This window comes from Ailuropoda melanoleuca, chromosome 8 (genome assembly GCF_002007445.2).
Source record: "Ailuropoda melanoleuca isolate Jingjing chromosome 8, ASM200744v2, whole genome shotgun sequence".
Taxonomy (NCBI): domain Eukaryota; kingdom Metazoa; phylum Chordata; class Mammalia; order Carnivora; family Ursidae; genus Ailuropoda; species Ailuropoda melanoleuca.
In genome coordinates, this window is record NC_048225.1 from 31,279,600 (window position 1) to 31,292,235 (window position 12,636).

The window sequence follows — 12,636 nt, forward strand, 5'->3', positions numbered from 1 at the left end:
TTGCCATTTTCATACTGTCTGTCTCTGTTTTGTTTGCCTGCCTTCTCACCTGGAGCTGTGCAATGTACTCTAGGCTCTATTCCAGCCAAGTATGTAGGCTTTTAAAACGCCGAACTTAAGGACATAGTATGCAGGGCAACTTGTGCTGGTCTTCTAGGGGAGGGTCTTATCACACTGGGACTGAGAGAGCTTGACCAAGAAAGGCAGTCATGCCAGCAAGAAGACATGTGGAACTTGAAGCAAGCAGGCTAGGCAGACAGCATTGGAGTGAATTGCCATCAGCAGGTGGGACTGAATTTGTGCTGGAGGTGGTGGAGGGGAATATCAGCAGAGTGGTGAATTTAGACGAGCTAATTCACCCCTTGCATCTCAGCTTCCTTGTTGGTAAAATGAAAATTTTAAAAAGTCTATGTCATAAAGTTTTTCTTTTTTGATGGCATGTGTAGTAATTCTTCTTCTTCTTCTTCTTCTTCTTCTTCTTCTTCTTCTTCTTCTTCTTCTTCTTCTTCTTCTCCTTCTTCTATTATGTTAGTCACCATACAGTACATCATTAGTTTTTGATGTAGTGTTCCATGATTCATTATTTGTGTATAACACCCAGTGCTCATTGCAACACATGCACTCCTTAACACCCATCATGGGGCTACCTCATCCCCCCTCTCCCCTCCCCTCTGAAACCCTCAGATTGTTTCCTAGAGTCCATAGTCTCTCAGGTGTCCTTATAGATCTTGGATACCAGCCTTTTATGTGTAATGTTATTTGCAAAATCTTCTCCCATTCCATGGGTTGCCTCTTAGTTTTGTTGACTGTTTTCTCTGTTGTGCAGAAGCTTTTTATCTTGATGAAGTCCCAAAAGTTCATTTTTGCTTTTCTTTCCCTTGTCTTTGAAGATGTGTCATGAAAGAAGTTGCTGTGGATGATGTTGAAGAGGTTACTGCCTACATTCTCTAGGATTTTGATGGATTCCTGTTCCACAATGAGGTCTTTCATCCATTGAGAGTTTATCTTTGTGTATGGTGTGAGAGAATGGCCAAGTTTCATTCTTCCATATATAGCTGTCCAATTTTCCCAGCATCACTTATTGAAGAGGCTGTCTTTTTCCACTGGATATTCTTTCCTCCTTTGTCAAAGATTAGTTGACCATAGAGTTGAGGGTCCAATGCTAGAGTTTATTCTGTTACATTGATCTGTGTGTCCTTTTTGTGCCAGTACCATGTTGTCTTGGTGATCACAGCTTTGTAATAAGCATGAAATCAGGCAACTTGATGCCTCCAGCTTTGTTTTTCTTTTTCAACATTTCCCTTGCAATACAGCGTCTTTTCTGGTTCCACACGAATTTTAAGATGGTTTGTTCCAGCTCTTTGAAAAATACCCTTGGTAGTTTGATAGGGATGGTGTTGAAAGTATAGATTGATCTGGGCAGCATAAACATTTTAGCAATGTTTATTCTTCCAATCCATGAGCATGGAATGTTTTTCCATCTTTTTGTGCCTTCTTCAACTTCTTTCATAAGTGTTCTGTAGTTTCTGGAGTATGGATTCTTTACCTCTTTGGTTAGGTTCATCCTAGGTATCTTATGGTTTTTGGTGCTATTATAAATGGAATTGATTCCCTAATTTCTTTCTACAGTTACCTCGTTAGTGTATAGAAAAGCAACTGATTTCTGTGCATTGATTTTGTATCCTGCTACATTCCTGAATTGCTGTATGAGTTCTAGTAATTTGGGGGTGGAGTCTTTCGGTTTTCCTCATCTGTGAAGAGAGAGAGTGTGACTTCTTTGCCAATTTGAATATATTTTATTTCTTTTTGTTTTCTGATTGCTGATGCTGGGACTTATGGTATTGTGTTGAACAATAGTGGCAAGAGTGGGAATCCTTGTTGTGTTCCTAATCTTAAAGGAAAAGCTCTCAGCTTTTCCCTTGAGAATGATATTTGCTGTGCACTTTTCATAGATTTTTTTAATGAAATTGAGGAATGTTCCCTCTATCCCTATATTCTGAAGAGTTTTAATCAAGAAAGGATGCTGTATTTTGTTAAATGCATTTTTCTGTATTGATTGAGGATCATATGGTTCTTCTTTTTTCTTTTATTAATGTGTTCTATCACATTGATTGATTTGGGAATGGGGAACCACCCTTGTATCCCAGGAATAAATCTCATCTGGTCATGATGGATAATTCTTTTAATGTACTGTTGGATCCTATAGTCTAGGATCTTGTTGAGTATCTTGGCATCCATATTCATCAGGAATATTGGTCTGTAATTCCCCTTTTTGATGGGGTCTTTGTCTGTTTTTGGGATCATGGTAATGCTGGCCTCATAGAACAAGTTCAGAAGTTTTCCTTCTGTTTCTATTTCTTGAGACAGTTTCAGAAGAATAGGTATTATTTCTTCTTTAAATGTTTGGCAGAATTCCCCTGGGAATCTCTCTGGCCCTGGACTCTCATTTTTTTTGGAAGGTTTTTTATTACTGCTTCAATTTCATTACTGATTATTGGTCTATTCAGGTTGTCAGTTTCTTCCTGTTTCAGGCTTGGTTGTTTATAAGTTTTCAGGAAGGCATCTATTTCTTCCAGGTTGCTTAATTTATTGGCATATACCTGCTGATAATAATTTCTAATAATCGTTTCTATTTCCTTGGTGTTAGTCGTTATCTCTCCCCCCTCATTCATAATTTTATTAATCTGGGTCCTTTTTTTTTTTCTTTTACATAAGTCTGGCCAGAGGTTTATTGATCTTATTCTTTCCAAGATCCAGCTTCTCATTTTGTTGATCTCCTCTACTGTATTTCTGGTTTCCAGTTCACTGATCTCTGCTCTAATCTTTATTATTTCTCTTCTTCTACTTGGTTTAGGTTTTATTTGTTGTTCTTTATCTAGTTCATTAAGTGTAAGGTTAACCTGTGTATTCAAGATTTTTCTACTGTTTTAAGTGAGGCTTGGATAGCTATGTATTTCCCCTTTAGGCCTGCCTTTGCAGAATCCCATAGGTTTTGGACCTATACGTTTTCATTCTCATTGGTTTCCATGAATTAAGGTCTTTAATTTCCTGGTTTACCCTAAGATTTTTAAGCAGGATAGTCTTTATCTTCCAAGTGTTTGAATTAATTCCAAATTGCTTCTTGTGATTGAGTTCCAGTTTCAAAACATTGTGGTCTGAAAATATGTGGGGAATAATCTCAGTCTTTTGGTACCTGTTGAAACCTGATTTGTGACCCAGTATTGGTCTATTCTGGAGAAAGTTGCATTTGAGAAGAATGAGTATTCTGTTGTTTTAGGGCAGAATGTTCTGTACACATCTGTGAAGTCCATCTAATCTGGTGTGTCATTCAAAGCTCTTGTTTCTTTGTTATCTTCTGCTCAGATGATCTGGCTATTGTTGAGAGTGGAGTTTTGAGGTCTCCTACTATTAATGTATTATTATTAATATGATCTTTTATTTTGGTTAACAGCTGGCTTATGTAGTTAGCTGCTCCCATATTGGGGGCATTGACATTTACAATTGTTAGATCTTCTTGTTGGATAGAGCCTTTAAGATTGATATAGTGTCCCTCTCTATCTCTTACTACAGTCATTAGCTTAAAATCCGATTTGGCTGATTTGAGAATTGCTACCCCAGCTTTCTTTTGAGTACTCTTGGCATGAAAAAATGATTCTCCATCCCCCCACTTTCAGTCTAAATGTATCTTTAGGTTCAAAATGAGCCTCTTGTAGAGAACATATGTATGGGTCATGTCTTTTATCCAATCTGCAACCCTGTGCCCTTTCCTGGGAACATTTAGGCTGTTCATGTTGAGTGACTATTGAAAGATATGATTTTAGTGCCATCTTGTTTCCTGTGATGTCCCGTTTTCTATAGATTGTCTCTGTAAATTTCTGGTCTATAATACTCTTGGGGTCTCTCTTCTTTTATAGCCCCCCCAAAATATTTTTTCCAGGGCCTGCCTGGTGATCACATATTCTCTCAGTTTCTGCTGGTCCTAGAAACTCCTTGTCTCTCCACCCATTCTGAATGACAGCCTTGCTGGATAAAGTATTCTTGGCTGCATGTTCTTTTTGTTTAATACCCTGAATATGTTTTGCCAGCCTTTTCTGGCTTGCGAGATCTCTGTGGAAAGGTCTGACATTATTCTGATGTTCCTCCCTCTATACATAAGAAATCTCTACTCCCTAGATGCTTTCAGAATTGTTTCCTTCATTCTAAGATTTGTGAGTTTTACTATTACATGTCAAAGTCTTGATATGTTCTCTTTGATCTTGGTAGGGGTCCTCTCTGCCTCTTGGACTGGAATCCTTGTTTCCTTCCCCAGAGTAGGGAAGTTCTCAGTTATGATTTGCTCAAATATATCTTCTAGTCCTCTCTCTTCACTCCCTCAGAGATCCCCATAACTCTGACATTGGAACATTTCATGGCATCATTAATCTCTCTTAGTCTGATCTCTTATGCTTTAATCTGTTTTTCCCATATCTCCTTGGTTTCCTTCCTTTCTATCCTCTTATCTTCTAGCTCACTAATTTGTTCTTCAGCCTCATTTACCCTGGTTGTCAGAGTATCCAGTTTAGATTGCATCTCACTCATAGAATTTTTAAGGTTGACCTGATTAGATCTCATTTCTGCCCTTAGAGATTCTATATTGTTGCTAAATATTTTCTCAACCTTAGATACCGACTTCATAATTGCTACTCTGAAGTCTGTTTCTGATGTCTTGCTTATATCCATGTCCATTAGGTCTGTGCCAGAGGCCACAGTCTCTGATTCTTTTCTTTGTTGGACGTTCCTCCTCTTAGTCATTCTGTTGAGGGGTGGTTGAGGGAATGTACAGAGTCCAAAGTATTAACCATGACCCAAGCAAGATGCACCTGTTTTATAGGGACCCTAGGGTTGTCATCCTCTTGTTATTCCAGCCTGTCTTCTGGGGGAGGGGCCTGCCATCTTGTTACTCAAGCAACGATGCTTGGGCAGAGTTGGCATGCCTCCTGTTGTGCGGGTGGAAAACTGTTTTTTGAGTTTTTGTTCTCTGGTGGCTTTCTGTATCTCTTCCATCTTTTCTGAGAGTCAGAGCAGAAATGAGTGCATCCAAACCTCTGTCCCAGAGCAGAGAAATTATAGTCTGCTCTTCACTGAGCTCTTCATGACACATAGTCTCTGTTTCTGTCTGTGCTGCTAAAAACTACAGGCTCCCCAGTGGTGCACCCCATAGGAACTCTCCCAGAGGTCGATCCCTGGGCCAGGAGTGTCTCTACCTTTTGTGCTTCTAAAACAATGTGCTGCTCCGGTTTGCACATGCTCACCCTCAGCTCCTGGTTCCTGTCAGGGAGCTGCACTAAAGTCCTTTCACTGCTGCTACTGGTCTGTGAGACTGTACCTAGTCTCCAGAATAGGAAGCTTTGTCACTCTGGTGTTATATCACCTCCCTGGTGTCAATTTACGGCAGCTCCCTCCTCCTTCTGTTTATTTTCCAATATCTGCCCACAAAATAATGGCTTCACCCTTTGTATCTCACAACTGCCTGATATTTTCTGTTTGTAGAGATCCAGATATAAATTCATACATCTCAGGCTGATTTCATGGTTATTCAGAATGATTTGTTAGCTATCCAGCTGAATTCCAGGGACAGGTTGAAATATGATCCCCTACACCTCCACCATCGTGCCTCTCCTCTCTATCTCATAAAATATTTTAAGACTTAAATATTATACATATACATATAAGTTAGTACAACAAATGGCACAATGAAATGGAAGCAATTATCATTATTATTAATGTTATAAAAATACTGTTATGAAAATCATTAGACACTAATTCTAGTTTTAACTCTCCTACTAGTTAGCCCTGCAACTTGTATCAAAAGTTTACTCTTCCTGTTTTTGTTTCTTCATGTATAAATTAGGGAATTTGGTCACTCAAGAGAAACAAACCACGTGCCTGCAGAGGTGCAAGTGTTACAATCATAGTGGGAACTAAGGTAAACTGGAGAGAGTCTGCCTCATAGAAAGGCATTTATGTGTTTTAATACACATGGTGAAGGCCAGAAGAAACGCTTATATAACCATATTTAGCTCGAATGAGAACAGTTTTTCAAGCTTTGACTAGATAATCTCTAAAACGCTAAACATTTGATGATTTTAACTCACTGTCTATGATTCTAACTTTAAGCTACCATTCAGAACGAATTCTAATGTGTAATTATATATGACCTATTATTCAGAATTTATTTCAATCTTCAAACATAATTATACAATTAATATACAAGTTAAATAAATATTCCTAATATCAATTACTAAAATGAACAACAAATGAAACAGATTTTATGTTTTAGTTATATTTTGATAATTGACTTGATAAACTGAAATAGGAAAACATTGTTATCAGCAGAAAAATGGTATGACATTTTCAGGGCTACATTTTTATGTAGTTTTATGATGATTGATCTAGGGAATAGGAACATAGGGAAAAAGCTGCTGAGATGAATTATCATTGATTATAATTGAGCAAATTTGTCAATTATATATTAGGATACTTTATATTCAAATCACAATGAATTGTGTTTTAAAGCCTTTTATATAATGTCTGATACATAATAGACAATATGTGTTTTAAAATATATAGTATTTTAATGTATATATGTAGACTTGATCTTTGTAGGAGATAATAACGAGTGAGATTATTCCATTGTTGCACTTTTGATAATGATTGAGCATTGGACGATGATTTCCCTTCTATTTATACAATGCAGAGAACGTTAGAATGCAATAATACTGCCAAACCACCAGATGGTTCTTTGTCTAAAGCAGAATTTAAGTTTACAGAAATGTCTTGCTCTTCTACTTTTTGTCATGGTGGCTCTAATTTTAAAAATCTAATTTATTTCAATTAATATCTGGAATTTCTGGGACACTACCATGTTTTTTGCAGAGAAACTTCCCTCCATCCATATCTTTCTACTCCTCCAAGGCATTTTTTAGCTCCATTAGCTTCTACTTAGAATAGTTCCTCTGGACAACACAATTATTTCTTTTCATATCTCTAATGAAAACATATAATTAACTGGTGAGTAGATTTTTAAGAAATTTCCTTGACTATGAGTGTAAAATTATACTGTTGAATCTGAGCACTATACATTTTAGAAAAATACGTTTTCCTCTCCGAAATTCAACCCAGTCCTAAATTGCATGAGAATGTCTGTATTGCTCTTTTGATTTTTACTTTGGTTATATCAGTACTTTTGATAATTAACTAAAACGTGTGTTTGAGTGTTTTGCTCTTCCAAATTTGTTTTCAACTGCTCTGTGTTTTACAGAACACTTGGAACAATCTTGGCCCCCTTATCAAATGCTTTAAGATGTAAATTGCTTGCTTTCTTGATTCCCTTAGCTCATTTGCTGTTGTACAGTTAAATCAAGTACCAGAGATTTGCATTTTTTCTTTTACAAGTTATAACATCAACAGTTCTATCTGAATAATTTATACCCTGTTTAATTAAAAAATCTAAGGAAGTTGTTTATTTCATAACTCAGATGATTAGTGATCAATTTTCAATCTATCTTAGATCTTAGCCAAAAAAAAAAAAACCCGTGCCTTGCTTTAGAGCAAATCTCTCCCCTCTGCCCTTATAGCAACTTCCCCCCCTTCTCCAGCATTCAATTATCTCAGCAAATTTTAATCCATGATCTTCATTTAGGCTGAACTAATATGTAAAGTGGTATTTGGGTAATACTCAAATTTTAGGGAAGATTCAGTTTATTGTGCTTAGCAACTCACATATCGTACAGTTTGTCAATGATGAAAAAAAAAAGCTGCAGGTTATTCCAGGTCAGAAACCAAGTTTTTGGCCATAGATCACCTATGCTTAGTTAGTCCAGTGCTCAGTATTGGTTGAATGAATGAATGAATGAATGAATGAATAATACACATTTAAAAAGGCAGTTGTTATAGAGTTCACTTCCGTAAATCTCAAACACTCATCCTCTGTGACTTTTCACCATGAAACTAGATAAAAGTTTTTTTGGAAAGCAGAATACACATTTAAATCATTTATTAAAAAACTTTTGTGTGGAAATTTTCATCAATTAAATGAAGAAATTCTTCAGAGAATGAAATAGGTTGTCACACTAAAAATCAGTTCAGTATACTAGTAGTCTTGTGATTTTTGTTTCTGTTTTGTAGTTGTTCTAGCTCTCTTTCATTGAAGTATGATAAAACACTTCCCAGAGATTTCATAGAGTTGATTCATAGTGTCTATTTGCTCGTGGTACATTTTTTTTAAAAATAAATCAGGTGTGGTATACGCATTGCCCACATTCCTGAGGGCATTCCATGTAGTCTAGTTTAAGGCTAGGCAGACATTTGTGAAAAGGGTCAGATAATAAATATTTGAGGCTTTGCAGGACAAAAGGCAAAATGTGGATGTTATATTGGTACTGTCATATAATTTTCATATTGCAAACTATTATCTTTTGAATTTTTTATCTATTTAAAATGTAAAAATAAATCCTTAGCTTCTGGGCTATACAATAGCAGAGATTCAGCCTGTACCTATATTTTGCTGACCTCTGGTTTAGTCCACTGGAATTAGGAGGGCTAGAAAGGCTTAATAGATAATATTTGACTGTTAGAGAGCCAATGACTTTTCTTTCTTTTTTTTTTTAAAGTTTTGTTTATTTATTTGACAGAGAGACAGCCAGCAAGAGAGGGAGCACAGCAGGGGGAGTGGGAGAGGAAGAAGCAGGCTTCCAGCAGAGGAGCCTGATGTGGGGCTCAATCCCAGGGATCCAGAATCACGCCCTGAGCTTAACGACTGTGCCCCCCTCAGGGGCCCCCCCAATGACTTTTCTATTCAGCCTGTTCAAGTCATTACAGAGAAGTAGGATATTTGCAAAGTAGAAGAGCTTAACTTCTACAATTAGAAAGGTATGATGTAGATTCTGTCTCTTCCACTTTTTGCCATGTAACCTTGGACAAGCTTCTTTAAGCTTCAGTTTTCTTACCTGTATAATAGGAAACAAGTACTTCAAAATTACTATTAGGAGACAATGCTTGCAATTTATCCAACAGTAGGGCTTAGCTTATAGTTGAATTCACTACAAATATTAGTTATTATTATTTTATGTGAAGAGATAGGATATTCATCCTTGTATCTAGCATCTAGCACCATGTTTACTAAATAGCAGTTTCTTTCTTTCTTTCTTTCTTTCTTTCTTTCTTTCTTTCTTTCTTTCTTTCTTTCTTTTTCTTCTTTCTTCTCTTTCTTTTCCCCTTTCTTGCTTTTCTTTCATTAAACAAATATTCATTGCACACGTACTATGTGTAAGGCGCCATGTTAGGTACCTAATAAATATTATTGAATGGATAAACTTTAAATGGTGAGCTGAGTTTAGTTTTAGGAAAGACATTTTAAGTTCTTGAATAGAGAAGATATGACCAATAGTAGTTCTCAGAAATATTGTGATTATCTTTGCAGCTCATAGTTCAAATGGCATCTCAAAATAAATCTTTAAAAGATGAAGAGAAGGGAAATAAGATAATAAAAATGATGAAGATGATAGATAGATATCATCTATTGAATGCCCAATACCTGTAAACCACTATACCAAGAGCTTTATATGTATTTTCTTCATTTAGTTCTCACAAAAAGTATCTTTTTGATTAGGTATTTATTATTGTAAACTTTTGTTATTTATTTTGTAATGAGGAATTGAGGCTCAGAGAAGTTATGCACGATTACTCAACATTATGCAGTAGTAGGAATAAGCAAAATAAATGGAATTCCAAGCAGAACATCTGTTTCCAGAGCCCATGTCCTCAATGACTACACAGACACTTTGACATTATTAATAAAATTTTGGTGAAGAGATACTAACATAAAATTTTGGTGAATGAGTGAGGCTAGCACGAGAACAGAGTGATATAAAAACAGTAATATGATATAAAGGAAAATCCCTGAAGATTGACTTGTTTGTTGCATTATTAATTCTTAGTTATTTTGATAAACTTTAATTGAATACCTACTATGTTTAAGCTGTACTAGCTTGCTGAGAATGTAAGACCAATAATATACAGACCTTGCTTCAAGAGTTTCATTTATTCTTTTCACTTAGTTTCTTTCAACAAATATAAATTAAATGCTTACTAATTCCAGGCATTTATAAGCACTGAATATATGACAATGGAAATGTTGAATTTGCCCTTCAAATCATCATTCATTGGTTTCATTTTGTTTTGTTTCATTTTGTTTTAGAGAATATTCCTAGGAATTATATATTTTTTCATGCTATCATTTCACTTTCTTTTATAATTTCTGTCTGCTACCATTTGAAATCTTATAAGTTTTTATCTTTAATCTCTCTGAATTTTATAGGTATAAAAATGTAACATTCTCAAATACTGCTTGTTTTTGTCACTTTTCAACACTCTGATATTTCACTTGTTTTGCTAAACTGGTTATAATTTCAAGATTAAAATTGAGATACACACAAAATATTGAGAAATATTATCATTTTTGCTTCTTTGAAAAATGCCTCCGATGTTTCTCTATTAAATATGATAATATTGTGTCAAATTAGATAGAATAAATAAAACTAAGAGAGTTTCACTAATAATTTATATTTCACTCAGCTGTTTTTAAAATTAAATACAATATTTAAGTTTAATCCATTAACTTTTCAGCATCTGATAATAAAATCAAACTTTAATGTATTTATTTCTATGCTATGTTATATTAAGTAAATTTCCTAATATGAATTCATTTTTGGATTCCTAGAAATATAAAAAAAAAACCCAAAAGATATATGATAAATTTGTTCAGTTCTGTTATCTTTTGCCTATTTCTCTTTGATATCCCAAAGTGTCTGCTTTATTTTACCATTAATGCACAAAGGTTTGCAAATTTTATATTTCCATTATTAACAGTATCTTTTATCAATATAAAATTACTATCTCCTTTCTTCCTTGGAGACGTCACTCTTATTTTCTCTGCCTGCAATTTTGCTATGTCTCACCAACCTATCCCTACATATTTACAAATCAGCAAGCACACATATATATGCTAGTAGATGTGATTTGAATCTTTAATTTTTTTTATTATGTTATGTTAGTCACCATATAGTACATCATTAGTTTTTGAGGTAGTGTTCCATGATTCATTGTTTGCATATAATACCCAGTGCTCCATGCAGTAAGTGCCCTCCTTAGTACCCTTCACTAGGCTAGCCCATCCTCCCACCTCCTCCCCTCTAAAACCTTCAGTTTGTTTCCCAGAGTCCATAGTCTCCCCTGGTTCATTTCCCCCTCTGTTTACCTCCCCTTCATTTTTCCCTTCCTTCTCCTATCTCCCTGCTATTTCTTATGTTCCACAAATGAGTGAAACCATATGATAATTGTTTTTCTCTGCTTGACTTATTTTACTTAGCATTATCTCCTACAGTCCAATACATATTGATACAACTGTTGGGTAATCATTCTTTCTGATGGCTGAGTAATATTGCATTGTATATATGGACCACATCTTCCTTCTCCATTCATCTGTTGAAGGGCAGCTCGGCTCCTTCCACAGTTTGGTTATTGTGGACAATGCTGCTATGAACATTGGGGTGCCTTATGGCCCTTCTTTTCACTACATCTGTATCTTTGGGGTAAATACCCAGTAGTGAAATTGCTAGGTCATAGGGTAGCTCTATTTTTAACTTTTTGAGGAATCTCCACACTGTTTCTACAATGGCTGTAGCAAATCGCATTCCCACCAACAGTATAAGAGGTTCTCCTCTTACAGGTTCCCCTTTCCGCACATCCTCTCCAACATTTGTTGTTTCTTGCCTTGTCAATTTTTGCCATTCTAACTGGTTTAAGGTGGTATCTCAATGTGGTTTTGATTTGAATTTCCCTGATGGCCAATGATGTTGAACATTTTTTCATGCATCTCTTGGCCATTCATATGTCTTCATTAAACTCAATACCCAAGAAAAAAATAATCAAATAAAAAGTGAGCAGATGATATGAACAGACACTTTTCCAATGATGTTTTAATTTTTTAAGTGTTAATTTAAATACCACTTCTTCAGCCATGACTCCACACAAAGCCACTCTTTCAATACTGCATGCATACACACTGAATATTACTTTCCTTTATCTTAACTGTACATAACTTTGTGCATCATCCACTAAATACTTGGCTCCTTCAAGAAGCTTCACAAGGGCAAGCACCTAATCTGTTATTTAGTGCTATATCCCATGAATCAGAAAGAATACTTGGCACATAATAAGACCCCAATGAATGAATGTTGATCCTTTTGATTGTAGTTGGTTTAACATTACTATTAACCAAAACTGCTGTATTTTTTTAGAACATATTTTGTCTATTCTTTTATTCTATTTTTAATTTTTTTAAAAAAAGATCTTAATTATCTACCTATCATTTGTCTATCTATCATCTATCTATTGTCTATCCTCATCTATCTATTATCTATCTATTGTAGAGAGAGAGTACAAGCAGAGGGAGGAGCATCAGGGGAGGGAAAGGGAAAGAATCTCAAGTAGACTTCTCATGGAGTCCACTCAGAGCTAGATATCATGACCCTGAGATCATGATCTGAGCCAAAAGCAAGAGTTGGACACTTAACTGACTGAGCCACCCAGGCACCC

General features: G+C 35.6%; 1 protein-coding gene and 1 pseudogene across 1 annotated transcript in view; one reads left to right on the plus strand and one right to left on the minus strand.

The window, feature by feature from the left end:
- The window catches only part of CNTN5 (contactin 5), a 1,363,322-nt gene that overhangs the window by 490,498 nt on the left and 860,188 nt on the right, over positions 1 to 12,636 (minus strand). The window lies entirely within an intron of this gene.
- LOC109491236 overlaps positions 1 to 12,636 on the plus strand; it is a 44,161-nt pseudogene that overhangs the window by 583 nt on the left and 30,942 nt on the right.